This window comes from Chlorocebus sabaeus, chromosome 22, assembly GCF_047675955.1.
Source record: "Chlorocebus sabaeus isolate Y175 chromosome 22, mChlSab1.0.hap1, whole genome shotgun sequence".
NCBI lineage: Eukaryota > Metazoa > Chordata > Mammalia > Primates > Cercopithecidae > Chlorocebus > Chlorocebus sabaeus.
The window spans coordinates 92372620-92384811 of record NC_132925.1 but is presented as its reverse complement, the minus strand read 5'-3'; the positions used below and the strand labels follow the sequence as shown (position 1 = coordinate 92384811).

General features: G+C 47.9%; 1 protein-coding gene across 2 annotated transcripts in view; it reads right to left on the bottom strand.

The window, feature by feature from the left end:
- The window catches only part of SCAP (SREBF chaperone), a 70381-nt gene extending 61816 nt beyond the window's left edge, over window positions 1–8565 (bottom strand). Inside the window, exon 1 of one of the 2 annotated variants that reach the window (XM_007984051.3) lies at window positions 8425–8565. The gene's annotated coding sequence lies outside the window, so the exon portion shown is untranslated. The remainder of the gene's footprint in view (window positions 1–8424) is intronic. The other variant, XM_007984052.3, reaches the window with a different exon arrangement.
- Between the last annotated feature and the right edge of the window lie 3627 nt (window positions 8566–12192).

The following is a 12192-nucleotide window of genomic DNA, read 5'->3' as shown; positions in this document are numbered from 1 at the left end:
TGTTTGTTTGTTTTAAGACAGAGTCTTGCTCTGTCACCCAGGCTGGAGTGCTGTGACGCAATCCTGGCTCACTGCAACCTCCACCTCCCAGGTTCAAACAATTCCTCCTCAGCTTCCCGAGTAGCTGGGATTACAGGTGCGTGCCACCATGCCCTGCTAATTTTTGTATTTTTAGTACAGGCAAGGTTTCACCATGTTGGCCAGGGTGGTCTTGAACTTCTGACCTTAAGTGATCCGCCCACCTTGGCCTCCCAAAGTGCTGGGATTACAGGCATGAACCACCGCACCTGGCCAAATAATCTTAAAAGTGTAATGAGAAGAGGCTTGCCTGCCACCATGTAAGACATGCCTTTGCTCCTCTTTCACCTTCTGCCTTGATTGTGAGGCCTCTTCAGTCATGTGGAACTTATATTCATTGCTCAACAAGGAAGAGACCTGCAAGGCTATTACCCTGGGCAGCTGGCAAAACTCCATTTTGATCATAGTGCAAAGAGAGCTCCCAGATTGGAACCAGAAATTAGCCACAGTTTTACTGAATCTTTGACCTCTTAATTCGCTGCCAGAGTTCTACTGTTGTAAAGAGAGAAGCAGCTTTGAAAGAAATGCTTTTAAATTAAAATAACCATGGCATTCGAACAAAATAACGTTTGGCATTCTTAGATGACTCTTTTAGACTAAGGTAACGGTAGCAAAACTACTTTTAAGTGTGTATACAGATGGCTGTAATCCTAAAATATTTACATGCTGCAAACTATTTTCAGATTAAGTTGGTCAGCTTAGAACAGGGGATCAAGATCTAGCCTTAAGAGAACTTAAGGGATTGGGTAAAAAAGTCTTACTGCTGATGCTGGCAAACCATCATACATTTAGGCCAATGGTTATATGTAGGATCGATCAGGTAAGAAGATTACTGCATCTGCTCAGTAAGTGCATTACCACTGGGAAAAATAAAAAAGAACTCTGGGGGACACAGCCAATGAGGAAGAAGTCTGGCACTAGACACCCTAAAGGGGCTTGGGATGGAGAAACCCAGGTATAGCATAGGGCTGGAGTGAGATGTGGGACTGGTAAAAAGGATTAAGTGAATGTCTGTACACAGGAGTTAACACTGCTATCTTGGCAAGAAGAAAGCCTGACAACTAGGCATCAGCTCCTCACTAAAAGGTCTTCTCTAAGGACAGGAAAGGATCCCAAGGAAAAGAACCTTGGCAGGGCGCAGTGGCTCACAACTGTAATCCCAACACTTTGGGAGGCCGAGGCGGGCGGATCACCGGAGGTCAGGAGTTCAAGACCAGCCTGGCCAACATGGTGAAATCCCATCTACTAAAAATACAAAAATTAGCCAGGCATGGTGGCAGGCACCTATAATCCCAGCTACTTGGGAGGCTGAGGCAGGAGAATTGCTTGAACCCGGGGGGCGGAGGTTGCAGTGAGCCGAGATCACACCACTGCACTCCAGCCTGGGCGACAAGAGCAAAACTCTGTCTCAAAAAAAAAAGAACCTTACAGTTTCCCAGCATACTAGTTGGCTCCCTCCTCATTTACCCCAAAGTAACACCTATCAATTAATAAACTTCTCCCCCCCCCCAAAAAAGCATAATGACGATTAAAGGATACAGATGAAACAAGAGTGTCCCCAAGTTAATGACTAAATGACAGATGTAACTGAGTGATAGGTACACAAGGGCTTATTGCTCTCTATTTGGATGTATATTTGAATTTTACTATAATAAATATTAAAAAACAAGTCCTCAAAATGTGCAAAGCTTTTCAAGAATTTATCCACTTACAAATTTTGGCAAAAATGAGTACAGAGGAGGAAGCAGGGAAAGGCAAGGCTCAGAGGGATTCAACAGTATAAAAAATAATAGAAAATAAAAGTGAGAACAAAGATTTGGCTATAAGAATATGATCACAGTAATATTTAGAACAGGAAGGAAATGTGTTATGTATTTTATAGTAAAAACCTGAGACAAAGAGCAGAAACCATTAAAAACAATCTAGAAGATTAATACACTAAGCACAAGCTGGAAGACCCTGGATACAAACCTGACTCTGAGCTTCCTAGTGGCCAAGGCAGATAGACAAAAACATCAATGACATAGTTCCAGTATACTTAGAGGTATAGCGATCCCAGTCACTCAACCTGAAGAAAATTTCTCAGCAGCCTCAGAGGTTTCCTTGGGAACTTCTGATAAAGACTGCAATATAAACTGATGGGGCCATGCAAAGTGAGATGAGTGAAAACAACTGGAAGAAGGGCCAGAATTGTGCTTTCTCATGATCTAGCTTCACCCAAAGACAAAACACTGCAGATCTGAAACAGGTACACTGAAGTACCTTCAAGCACAACTCAGTGGATATTCTTTCCACAGTTGAGCTCAGCTGTGGCTTTTGGGAGTTGAATTCAAGATTATCCTTCCTGGCAAGAACATGAGACGCAACATCTCAACTGTCTCCTAAATATGTCTCTAATAGTCACTGTCTCTGGAGGTCACAAATGCACATCACTGTCAAACTCTACCAGGGCTCAGGCCTGAAAGAAGAGACCTAATCAAAACATGGAGATGAGGCATGAACATGACCTTTCAGAGGGAGGAAGGGTTAACTAGGTAGGCCAGCTTGGGGCAGATCATGAGAGTGGGAAACTACTGACTATGACTGGAGACCTGGTGAGTGACAGTGCAGTCTTCCAAAAGGTGCAATCCAAGCCCACAGCCAAATGCAGCAAACTGGGCTGAACAAGGCTGCTCAATGGATAAAATTATTGAAAAACATAAAAATAAATGAGATTTTATGTTCAAAAAACCAAAAATGTCATGTAGTTTTTCCCACGAAAAAACCTCACAATATAATGTAGACAATGAATACAAAACATTCCGATCCCACTATAAGACAGAGAACGAGTAAGCAAGAAAGCATGATAAAAAGCCTAAGAAGCCCAACAGTGGTTACCAATGGGGTTACAATTTAACTTTGGGTTTTTTTTTTTTTGCGCTTACCTGTTAATTTTGCAACAAGGATGACTTGAATTAAAAACAAACTCAGCCAGGCGCGGTGGCTCATGCCTGTAACCCCAGCACTTTGGGAGGCCAAGATGGACGGATCACCTAAGGTCAGGAGTTCAAGACCAGCAAGGCCAACATGGAGAAACACTGTCTCTACTAAAAAGACAAAAAAATTTAGCTGGGCATGGTGGCGGGCACCTGTAATCCCAGCTACTAGGGAGGTTGAGGCAGGAGAATGAACCCAGGAAGCAGAGGTTGCAAGGAGCCATCGCGCCATTGCCCTCCAGCCTGGACAACAAGAGCAAAACTCTGTCTTGGAAAAAAAAAAACACAAACTCTAACAGCCTGGGCAACATAGTTGAAACCCTGTCTCTACAAAAAATTTTTAAGGCCAGGTGCGATGGCTCACACCTATAATCCCAGCACTTTTGGGAGGCCGAGGCAGGTCAGGAGATCGAGACCATCCTGGCTAACACAGTGAAACCCTGTCTCTACTAAAAAATACAAAAAATTAGCCAGGCATGGTGGTGGGCGCCTAAAGTCCCAGCTAGTAGGGAGGCTGAGGCAGGAGAATGGCGTGAACCCAGGAGGCGGAGCTTGCAGTGAGCCGAGATTGCACCACTGCACTCCAGCCTGGGCAACAGAGCGAGACTTCATCTCAAAAAATATATATATTTTTTAAATTAGCCAGGCGTGGTGACATGCGCCTGTGGTCCCAGCTACTTGGGAAGCTTGAGGTGGGAGGATCTCTTGAGCCCAGGAGACTGAAGCTGCAAGTGAGCTATGATCGCGCCACTGCACTCCAGCCTTGGGTGACAGAGCAAGACCCTGTCTCAAAACAAACAAACAAAAACTAATCTATTCAACTGTAAAATAAACTGGGAAATAAGATATTTTAAAAATCAGGAATGCAGAGGAATGAAATGAAGAAAACCAAGTCTCACTTGTAAAATTATAAAAAATCAACATATTTGAAATTTCAATACTCAGATGATTTGAAAATACTCTGAAGTTGGGGAATGGCACAGATACAACCACTATAATTGTCATATTTGTGTGAACTGATTATTTGAGTCCCTCTGGCCTCCAACCAAAATTAAGATGTTTAAAATAGAAGAAGTTCAACAAAATTTTAACATCTAGATTTGTCTAAGGGACCATTACTGGTCACCATAGCTTCAAATTTAAGACAGGTGCTATGTGTGACACACAAAGACTTCTTTCACATTAGTGACTGCAACTTTTTTTTTCTTTTTAAGATGGAGTCTTGCTCTTGTTGCCCAGACTGGAGTGCAGTGGCGGGATCTCAGCTCACTGCAACCTCCACTTCCCAGGTTCAAGCAATTCTCCTGCCTCAGTCTCCCGAGTAGCTGGGACTACAGGCGCCCGCCACCACACCTGGCTAACTCTTGTATTTATAGTAGAGATGGGGTTTCACACATGTTGGTCAAGCTGGTCTTGAACTCCTGACCTCAGGTGATCCGCCCACCTCAGCCTCCCAAAGTGCTGAGATTACAGGCATGAGCCACTGCACCTGACCAACACCTTGTATATTTCACGCTTTCTGAAAATGCTAAATATCAAATAAACCAGTGGTTACCAAATGTTTTGATCATGAATGCCCAAACAACAAAAATTCAAGTATATGCTCCCAATACATGCACACTTACATATAAATTATATATATGTACTACAGCGATAATACAGTGTACATTATAAAGTATATACTAAAATTATTATGGTGGCTCATGCCTGTAATGACGGTGGCTCGTGCCTGTAATCCCAGCACTTTGGAAGGTTAAGGCGAGTGGATCACTTGAGGCCAGGAGTTTGAGACCAGCCTAACTAATATGGTGAAACCCCATCTCTACTAAATATACAAAAATTAGCCAGATGTGGTGGCGCACACCTGTAATCCCAGCTACTTGGGAGGCTGAGGCAGGAGACCAAGATAGCATCACTGCACTCCAGCCTGGGCAACAGAGTGAGTGAAACTCCATCTCAAAAAAAAAAAAAAAAAAAAAAAAAAAAAAAAAATTAAATGAGGCTGAAACAAACAGGAAAATTAGTTTTATTTTTTTCCTGAGATCCACATGCATCTTTATGCTTACACACCAACTTTGGACCCCACTGCAAAGCTTCCTTATGACTTAGCACCCCTGCAACCATTCTAAGTTAGTGCCCTTGACTGCTTAACCAGAAACTGTCAAATGGCAGTGGTCAAATTGCTGTCACCTTGCTGAGTTCCACCATCCCGACACTCGAGTCAGTGACGCAGGCTTCCTCCCATCACCCCTACCACCTTCTTCCACTACGCTTACCTGCCAGTGAGCAACAGAAAAGACTGTGGGCTGGCTGCAGTGGCTCACGCCTGTAATCCCAGCACTGTGGGAGGCCGAGGCAGCTGGATCACCTGAGGTCGGGAGTTTGAGAACAGCCTGACCAACATGGTGAAACCCCGCCTCTACTAAAAATACAAAATCAGCCAGGCATGGTAGTGCATGCCTGTAATCCCAGCTACTCGAGAGGCTGAGGCAGGAGAATCGCTTGAACCTGGGAGGCGGAGGTTGCAGTGAGCTGAGCTCACGCCACTGCACTCCAGCCTGGGCAAGAAGAGCGAAACTCCATCCCAAAAAAAAAAAAAAAAAAACAGACTGTGGAAGCCAGCAGGTACAAGAACAGCAGCATAAAAGCATGGACTCTTTTGTCAGCCAAATCTCAGTTTGCACACACACTCTGTCTCAAATTCACTAGGTGACCCAGGGCCAGTCAAATCACTTGCCTAAAACTCTCCATAAAGGGGGTGATAACAGAGTTATCTCATCTGGTTATTATGAAAACTAAGTGAGATAAACTAGTATTACAGTACCTGGGACAGTGCCTAAACAGCACAAGCGCTCAATATCACCCAGAATTATTACTTTGGGTGGCAAAAGACGACACCTGAACCTTGTTTCTTTAGCCAACTCATTAAGGTAGCAAGTTCTAACGGAAGGAGCTCAGGTGGCAGAGGTGTGGCAGACCTGGTTTGAAGGATGACCCACCCTTGACATGCTGGGTGACCTTGTAAGAACCCAGCTTCTCCATTAGAAGTCCTTTCATCTGTTCAACGAGGGGTGATAACACAAACTGTATATGAAGTACCTGTCAGAGCCAGTAAAACACGGGCAACCACCAATGGTGAGAGTAAGCAAACAGCACATGAACCTGTCATTCCAGGATCCCTGAGGCACATTCACATGCATGGCTAGATTCTGACAGAGAAAATATCCCTAAAGTCTACCACCAAATGTTAATAAACACATATGCTGTGAAGTCCACAGGCACGGTTCCTTTCCCAACTGGTTAGTTGTTTATACACGACCTCGGGCAAATCACAATCTTTATACCTCCATTTTCTTTCCTTTTTTAGTTTATTTAATTCCTGAATAGCATATGTCTCCATTTTTCTAGTAATAAACTTGGAGTAAACTTTTTTCCCACCTCACGACAGTGACTGGGGGAACAGGGGAAGGGCCCCAAACCAGTGATTATAAAGTACATGGAGATCTCTAGAGAGGGGCTGTTTTTGCCGCAATAGCAAAAGAAAAGAGAGAGCACTCAAGCCGGGTGCAGTGGCTCACGACTGTAATCCCAGCCCTTTGGGAGGCTGAGGCGGGCAATCATGGGGTCAGGAGATCGAGACCATCCTGGCTGACACGGTGAAACCCCGTCTCTACTAAAAATACAAAAAAGTAGCCGGGCATGGTGGCAGGCACCCGTAGTCCCAGCTACTCGGGAGGCTGAAGCAGGAGAATCGCTTGAACCCAGGAGGCAGAGGGTGCAGCGAGCCGAGATGGCGCCACCGCACTCCAGCCTGGGCAACAGAGCGAGACTCCGTCTCAAAAAAAAAAAAAAAAAAAAGAAAAAGAAAAGAGAGAGCATTCAAACATCAGATCAGTTCATAATAAATTTAAAAAGCCTAATTATTTCCATTTCAATGTATGACCAAAAGAATAAATATGGAAATATATTTATACAGTGTGAAATATATGTATATAGTGTTGTTTACATCATGTGCTCAGTGGGAATACCGCATATGTGTAAAACACCTAAAATGTAAACTATATTAACACACATTTTAAAAGATACAGGTCTTGGCCGGGCACGGTGGCTCACGCCAGTAATCCCAACACTTTTGGGAGGCCAAGGTTTGTATAATGCTTGAGCCCAGGAGTTAAAGACCGGCCTGGGCAACACTGCAAAACCCCCATCTCTACAAAAAATACAAAAATTAGCCGGGCGTGGTGGCACACACCTGTTGTCCCAGCTACTGGGGAGGCTGAGGTGGGAGGATTACCTGTGCCCAGGAAATCAAGGCTGCAGTGAGCCGAGATCGCGCCACTGCACTCCAGCCTGGGAGACAGAGTGAGACCCCGTCTCCAAACAAAAAACAGGTCTTTAGGCATCATTGAGGAACACCTAAAATAGATACAGCACTAACTAGATACCCTCGACCCTGACTCCCTAATAAAAGCGTCAGTCTTTTGCACAATATCCTGACATGACAGCAAACCAATAAAGACACCGCATAACCAAACTCCACAAAACTTTTGGCCAAATAAAAGAAACACACAAAGCTAACAACATTAAACCTTTTCTATGGCCGCTTCACAATACGTATTACAAAATCGCTAGAGTTTATTCACCTAGCTCCGACTGTCGCCATACAAGGTGGAGCAGTGAGTGACCCGAACCAGGGGCTGACTGCTGCCAGAGCCCTCACTGGGACTCACTGCCCCCGCACCCGCTCTGCATTCCCATCTGGACAACTTTCTGGAATTCAAACAGTCCGGATCCAGGGCTCCCTGCAACTAACGCTATCGTGACATTATAAGCCGGTTTAGTACTGCAGTCATAAACCCACTCAGAAGTAAACAGAACCAACATTAGTGAAGCAAAGTTGAGATTTAAGCAATACGGAAAACTAGAAACCAAGCAAAACCAGCAAAGCAGCTAGCGTTCTCTCTCAAGATCTTCCAAAAGAGGCAGAAGTGGAAAGCATGCTCTCCCCCGCACTCCGGAAAACCCAGACAGCACCAAAGCACGTTCTGGAACAGCTGCCCGGAGCAACTAGGCCAGGGGATGCGACGGCGCGCATCTCCCCCCGGCACACCAGGGGCCCGCGGAGGTCTGGTGGGGACGCGGAGCCCCAGGGGCCGGCCCGTGCAGGGGCGCGGTCGGGTTGGGGGTGCGGACGCGGCGGCCCTGCCTCCTTGCCGGCCTGCGGTCTCCAGGGACGGTCCGCACGGCTGCTGGACAGCGCCATGCCCACGCACCCCCCTCCCCTAGCGGCCCCCATCCCGGAACTCCCGGCTCCGCGCGGCTGGAGTCGAGCTGGGGCCCGCGGGCAGGCGCCCTGGGTGCCTGATGGTACCTGTGGCGGCAGCAGCTCCCAAGCTGCGGCGGCGGCGGCGGCGGCGGCGGCGGCAGCGGGGGCGGAGCGCGGCGTGCGCGCTCCCGGCCCGCAGTCCGGTGCGTGGCGCCCGCCCTCTCCCTCCTGGCCGCCGGGCGCCCGCCCCTTCACCTCTCACCTCCTACCTTTACCCTCCCGCCCCACCGCCCTCGGCACGTGCTCCCAAGGCGTGCGCATGCGTAGTCGAACACCGTTCGCGGCTCCCGTTCGCCCCCTGGTGGACACCGGTGGGAAGTATGGGCGGCCGGACCGGGCGGGGTGGAAGCATGAAGCCGGGTTAGGGCCCGCCGGGTTAGGGCCCACAGGCCCCCATCGGTCATCAAGAACTTGCAGAAAGCCGGGCGCGGTGGCTCCCGGTTGTAATCCCAACACATTGGGAGTCCAAGGCGCGAAGATCGCTTGAGCCGAGGAGTTAGAGACCAACTTGTGCAACGTAGGAGACCTCCGTCTCCACAAGTAAAATTAAATAACCGGGTGTGGTGGTGCGCACCTGTGGTCCCAGCTACTCAGGAGGCTGAGGTGGGAGGATCACCTGAGCCCAGGAGGCTACAGCGAGCCAATAAACAAAAACAAAAACAAAAACAAAACACCCACCCTGCACAAGATGCTCATGTTCCCTGTTTTATAATGGCAAAAAATTAGAAGCAGCCGGGCTGAGACACACTACAAATGCAGATGAGAAGAATAAATAATGTCCATAAAACTAGTTTCCCTATAGACATTTAAAAGCATAAGTTGGCATTTAACCATTTTCCACAGGGAACAGGTATTTGTTATAATAGCAACAGCTACGTTAACTGTTTACTAGGTGTCTGGTGCGGAGCTGGTATTGTACACGTCCTCGCATTTGGCCTTCCTGAAAACCCGAGGTAGGCCTTGTTACAGGGCCTCACAGAAGGCGAAGGGGAGGCTGCTTCCCCGCGAGGGAAACGCAGGTCCCCAATCAGAGACGCTGCCTAGACCACTCTGGGGGGACTTGGATCATGCTACTGCATGCCCTTGCTGTACCCAGGTCTTGTGTCAGAGGTAAGCCTCCCCTCAGCACCTCCCTACTGCCCTGGACACCCGCACCCACTCCAGGGCTACCTGGTTAAGGCAGGACCTGTACCTGCCCTCAAAGGCACCAGCAAACCTCTCTGGGAGTTCCAGAAAGTGCAGATGTAGTCACCAATGCAAGGCAGAAATTAGAGGTGGCCCTTCTGACTGCACCAGCCCCCTGACCCACTACACATTCTTCAAATACCTCCTCCTAAAACCCTGTTCCTCTCTGCCCACCACACTATTGTCACAATGAAATTAACAATGGGAACAGTGGGCCTTGGCCCAAAGTGACCTTCAGGGTTATGCCATTTTCAGCATTCTCTTTTGGCTTAATATGGGAATTTTTATCCTATAAAGAAAGAATTTGCTGGGCGCGGTGGCTCACGCCTGTAATTCCAGCACTTTGGGAGGCCAACGCGGGCAGATCATGAGGTCAGGAGATCGAAACCATCTTGGCTAACATGGTGAAACCCCATCTCTACTAAAAAAAAAAAAATAGCCGGGCATGGTGGTGGGCACCTGTAGTCCCAGCTACTCGGGAGGCTGAGGCAGGAGAATGGTGTGAACCTGGGAGGCAGAGCTTGCAGTGAGCCGAGATCATGCCACTGCACTCCAGCCTGGGCGACAGAGCAAGACTCCATATCAAAAAAAAAAAAAAAAGAATTTTTAAGGTTATTTTTATTTTTACATTTGAGGTCTCACTCCTTTACCCAGGCTGGAGTGCAGTGGAGTGGTCATAGCTCACTGCAGCCTCAACTTCCTGGGCTCAAGTGATCCTCCCAAGTAGCTGGGACTACAGATGAGCGCCACCATGCCGTTTTTGTTTTTGTTATTTTTATCAAGATGGGGTCTTTTGCTGTGTTGCCCAGGCTGGTCTCAAACTCCTGGGCTCAAGCAGCCTTCCCATGTTGGCCTCCCAAACTGCTAGGATTACAGGTGTGAGCCACCATGCCCATCCTGTTTGTTGTATTCAATGAAAGAGAAGCAACAATAGAGAGCATTCAGGGGAACTTACCTACACCCCTTACCTATCCTGACACCACTCTCTCCAGGTCTGATCCCTTGAAATACCATCATTTGTCCCCTCAGAAACCTTGGGCATGAAGGAGTCCTCCTGAGCCGTAGGCCCACTGTACCAAAGTCTTCTCTCCAGAGAGGGTCAGGAGCCTGTCTTCTAACCACCTCCACGGCAGGACTTAGCCGGACAGCCTTGGGAACTGCTGTCACTCTCCTCACTCACCACCTCTTCCCACTCAACCACCCCATCAAAGCTGTGTTCGCAGACCGTCAGCGAAGTCTGGATACTCCCCCACAAAAAATAAGAGGCTCCAAAACTGACAAGCACCTAGCTAAGTACCTTTGTGCCTTGAAGCATGGCAAACAATCCTCCACTGCCCTGAGAGGACCCACTGAGAACCCTGTGGAGGCTCTGGGGAAGGGGAAACTGGGGCTTATGGGGCCCTGGTAAGTCTGCTACAGAATGCCCCCCACGGAGTAGAATGAAGTGGCCATGATTTTAGGGCTTCTCCCACAACATTTTTTTTTTTTTTGAGACAGAGTCTCACTCTGTTGTCCAGGCTGGAGTGCAGTGGTGAGGTGTTGGCTCACGGCAACCTCCCCCAGCAGGTTCAAGTGATTCTCCCCACTCAGCCTCCTGAGTAGCTGGGATTACAGGTGTTCACCACCATGCCCAGCTAATTTTTTTGCATTTTTATTAGAGACAGGGTTTTGCCATGTTGGCCAGGCTGTCTCAAAGTCCTGACCTCAGGTGGGATCCACCTGCCTTGGCCTTTCAAAGTGCTGGGAATTTAATAGGCATGAGCCACCTTGCCTGACCCTTTTTATTATTATTATTTTTGAGACCAAGTCTCGCTTTGTCACCCAGGCTGTAGCACAGTGGCATAATCTTGGCTCACTGCAACCTCCACCTCTCAGGTTCCAGCGATTCCCGTGCCTCAGCCTCTTGAGTAGCTGCGACTACAGGCTTTCGCCATTGCACCAGGTTTATTTTTGTATTTTTATTAGAGACAAGGTTTTGCCATGTTGCCCAGGCTGGTCTCGAACTCCTGGGCCCAACTGATCCACCCGCTGTAATCCTGGGATTACAGGCGTGACTCACCATGCCTAGCCTCCTACAACATTTAATATGAAACATAACAGAAAAGTTGAAAGAGGGCCGGGCGCGGTGGCTCAAGCCTGTAATCCCAGCACTTTGGGAGGCTGAGACGGGCGGATCACGAGGTCAGGAGATCGAGACCAGCCTGGCTAACACGGTGAAACCCCGTCTCTACCAAAAAAATACAAAAAAAAAACTAGCCGGGCCAGGTGGCGGGCGCCTGTAGTCCCAGCTACTCAGGAGGCTGAGGCAGGAGAATGGCGGGAACCCGGGAGGCGGAGCTTGCAGTGAGCCGAGAACGCGCCACTGCACTCCAGCCTGGGCGACAGAGCGAGACTCTGTCTCAAAAAAAAAAAAAAAAAAAGAAAAGAAAAGTTGAAAGAACCATACAGTGAACACTCATATACCCTGGATTCTACAACTATTAATGTTTTGCTTAGTATCTCATGTCTATCTAAAAAATCTATCGTTTCATCCATCTATCTGTAATTGCCCAAGGCTGCTTCTTGCCCACTGCACAGACAAAATCAATTCACTGAGGCCTTGGCATTGCAGTAAAGAGTTTCACTGAC